The 4,283-nt window shown below is 36.7% G+C and overlaps 1 pseudogene; it reads right to left on the reverse strand.

Annotated features, from left to right (window-relative positions):
* Positions 1-289: 289 nt before the first annotated feature.
* Positions 290-3,787, reverse strand: LOC112038021 (receptor-like protein EIX1; annotated as a pseudogene).
* Between the last annotated feature and the right edge of the window lie 496 nt (positions 3,788-4,283).

Consider the following 4,283-nt stretch of genomic DNA (forward strand, 5'->3'; position numbering starts at 1 on the left):
CATCTATGGGTCCGTTTGGATTGAGCTTATTATTGCTGAAAATGAAAATTGAAAACTGAAAACTGAAAACACTGTAGCAAAATAATTTTTAAATGTGTGAATAGTATTATGGAACCCATTTTTAATATTTTTTATTGCGTGAACAGTACTGTAAACAGTGCATAAACAGTATTTTTTTCCCTGTATAGTAAATTCAGGTGCCTTTACTGTTCACTCGCTGACCCAAAAAAAAAAAAAAAAAAAGGGGGGACAAAACGCAGGGACAAAACATGCCGCAGGAAAACGTTGAATCCAAACGGGGTCTATGTCTCCACTAATCCATTCATTTCTGAATCTGGAATGGCAATACAAACAAAATTTTGACATTGCAATTCGTGCACAATGGCGGTAACAAACCGTAATACATAGCTCCAAATTTATTAAACTGCCTGTCGGTGAGATAATCATATAACACCATGGAGAGAGACTCTAATTGAGGCCTAACATATTGAGACATAACTTTGACCCAAAAGTTAAACCTAAATATTAAGTACAATACATGACAAACAAAGATTAAGCACAATACATACATACATACATACATATACATATTACATTTTCTAGTTCCATTAAAGCCCAATCTCAATGTCTTTCTGCTTGAATCTTCCTTTGCAAATGGGTCATATTCACGGCAATGATCACTAAAAGCCCATCTTTCATTTTATCAGCAAAACAAAAGTAAGCATTTCTCCAGGACTTATTTATCAACAAGCTGCCACAAACAACCCAAAATCCCACAATGAAACCCAACGCAATACTTAGGTACAGCCATAACTTTTCAAATTTATCTTCACCATTTTTATGTTCTGCATTCCTGTCACTTGGCATTGAGGGACTTCTTGGCAATAGAGGAGGCCCGTAAAGTTGTGGGTTACCTTCATAAATAGACGGATCATTGAAGGTTTGAAACTGGTTGGTTGATGGAATTTGTCCAGACAAGTTGTTATATGACAAGTTCAAATGGCTCAAAAAAGTTATGGAAGTCATGCTTGGAGGAATGTGACCTGAAAGATGGTTGCTTGAGAGGTCAAGAGCTTCTAAATGGCTTAAAGATCCAATATTCTCTGGTATCTTGCCAGTCAACTGATTCCCTGACAAATTCAAGGAATTCAATAATGTCAAACTTGTTAGTTCTGCTGGGATCTCCCCTGAAAGATTGTTTCTTGAAAAATCCATGATTTTAACAAGAAAAATTTCATCGTTGTATTCATATTGTCTTCCTTTAACAACCAAATCCATATACCGTGGGATGTTCATATGATCCACAACATTGGAATCTATGTAACCAACCAAACTACCCAAACATGTTGGAATAGATCCTGAGAAATTATTATGGGCAAGGTCCAAGACATGGATACTGGTGAGACCACACAATTGTTTAGGAATTTTTCCATAAAGCATATTGCCTCGAAGGCGTAATATCCTTATTGAAAAATTTCTTTCTCCAATCCATGTTGGTATGGTCCCTGATAATCTATTTCCTCCAAAATCAAGTGTTGAAATCCATCTCGAAAGAAATTTCAGGCCAAAAGAGAGGTTTCCAGAAAGATTGTTGTTACTCAATTGCAACCAACTAAGACGAGGTAGTGAGCACATTGAGCTTGGAATGCCACCAGATAGATTATTTCTGGACAGATCTATGAAAAACAAATGCAGCATACCCTCCCAGTGGTTGTGGATATTTCCAGAAAAATGATTGTTTGACAGACGAAGAAAGCCCAAAACTCTTAGTCCATTAATGGATGATGGGATGCTACCATTTAGAAAGTTGTCAGAAAGATCTAATTGTACCAACTGCGACATTTCTTGGCCAATTCTTATTGGCATTGGTCCTGAAAGTAAATTGCTTCTCAAAGAGAACGCAATCACATAGGCCATAGTGGTAGTGGACCCTCTAAATAATTGAAATCCAGAAGTACCGACTCTAAGGAAGAGAAGTTTAATGACTTAGGGAGGTTTCCCGTTAAATTGTTATGAGAAAGATCTAAGCTCTGAAGCTGTGAAGAAAAGTTCCCCAACCAATTCGGTATTGTATCTGAAATTGCAGTATTTACTAATTGGATCTCTATGAGTTCCTTCTGTGTTCTAAGCCATGCAGGGAATGTAGGGTTCAATTGACAGTACCAAATGTTGACATATTGTAGACTAAAAGGAGGAATCCAGTCACGTGTCACATTGAAAACTAAAGGGTGACTAGATGATGATGACAAGGAAAAATTATACAATTTTGTGAGATTTAGGAAATGAGTTTCAGTCATGATACCTTGCCAATAATTCCCGGAGAGATACAACTCTCTCAGCTCAGAAAGTTGTCCAATTGATTCTGGGATGGTTCCATTCATCTTGTTGTTATGGAGGTTCAGCATCTCCAAACGGGACAAATTTTGTATAGATGATGGAATTGAACCGGAGAATGCGTTGCTGTAAAGTTGAAGCTCTCTCAAACGTTTTAAATTCCCCAAAGAATGAGGGATATTCCCAATGAGTTGGTTCCCGCCCAAATATAACTCCTCTAGGCTACTGTTACTGCATTCCGATAAGGCCTGGAAAAATTCTGTTATTTCGCCACTTAAATTATTTTCTGATAAATCCAAAGTCTGCAATTTGCATAGGTTACCCTTTGGAATCTTAGGGATGGAGCCTGTGAGATTACAATAGCTAAGGTAGAGCTTTGTGAGGGAAGTGAAATTGAACACCCATTGAGGAATTGAAGAAGAGTTGACAGAGGGAAAATTTTGAGGGAGATAATGAAGTTCACAAGAGGCCAAGTGCAACTCCAACAGAGAAGGGAGCAAATTAACAGTTTGAAGCCAATCAGTAGTTGCTTCGGAAAGGTCCACGTCATTCAAATTGAGGTATTTTAGGGAAGAGAGACCGGAGAGCCAATTTAAATTTGAAGCTGTTAGGAAGGGATTCTCAGAGAGATCAAGATAAAGCAAGTTAGAAAGATTCCCAATTTGAGGAGGGATCGTTCCATCAAAGAATGCAAAGGAGAGATCAAGATAAAGCAAGTTAGAAAGATTCCCAATTTGAGGAGGGATCGTTCCATCAAAGAATGCAAAGGAGAGATCAAGATAAAGCAAGTTAGAAAGATTCCCAATTTGAGGAGGGATCGTTCCATCAAAGAATGCAAAGGAGAGATCAAGATAAAGCAAGTTAGAAAGATTCCCAATTTGAGGAGGGATCGTTCCAATAAACCATGCATTGGAGAGATTAAGGTAAGTCAACTTATTGAGAGAACCAATGACATTTGGGATGGGAGTTTCTTGGAAATCGTTGTAGCTTAGATCCAAGTAATTTAGATATTTTAATTCAAGCAAAGAAGGAGATAAAACACCGATCAAAGGATACCAACATTCTGTTGAGGTATTACCAGACATTTGATCACATAAATGTTGGCCATTGAGGTCGAGTTTTATGATGTTACCTGTTCGATTGCTACAGCCTACTCCCAACCAGTTGCAGCAATCTTCCCCAACCCAGGAAGAAAGAGTTCTTGAAGGATCTTCAAGTCCTTCTTTAAATTTAAGAAGGGCTTCCCTTTCCATGTCAATGCAACCCACAGTGGAGTTGCCAGCACTAGAATTGGACCATATAGCTTCAAGTGAAATAAACTCAGTTTGCAAAAGAAGGAAAATAAGAGCAAGTAGAAAGGTGGTTTTCATGCTAGCCATCGTTGCTTGGCGATTTACAATGTTGAAGGTTTAAAGGCTATTTATAATGATCATAGTTCATTTCAGATTTTTTTTTCCCCCCTTTCCTTTGAAAGGGAAATTATGTTACTTATCTTAAAACCCGTTTCGTGGGAAAGACAAGGAATTTTTTGCATTCCCAAACTAGCCTTCTCACACACCGACACACGCTACTGGCTAGTATGTTAAAGCTTTTTTTTTTTTTTTTTTTAATTTTTAATCAAGAATTTTCTTTTTTCCTTTTAGCTAATATTTGGATATTGGGTTCATATTAATTTATGGGTTAGTTTTGGTGATTGAGTTGCCATTTGAAGAAGTTTCCATGTTTTTCCCCTAAAAAAAAATAATAATAATAATAATAATGTAAAAAGAGAAATATAAAACATTATTGGTGGTTATCATTTTAACTACAAAACGAGGAGTGGATTTTTTTTTTTTTCTTTTTCATGTATTTAATTTAATTACAGTATTATTATTTTTAGAAGAAACCATAACCACATGTAGATAAGAAACCCTTAAATTCAAATGGGAATAAATAACCTAAACGAGAGT

This window comes from Quercus suber, unplaced genomic scaffold, assembly GCF_002906115.3.
Source record: "Quercus suber isolate HL8 unplaced genomic scaffold, Cork oak 2.0 scaffold_378, whole genome shotgun sequence".
Lineage (NCBI taxonomy): Eukaryota > Viridiplantae > Streptophyta > Magnoliopsida > Fagales > Fagaceae > Quercus > Quercus suber.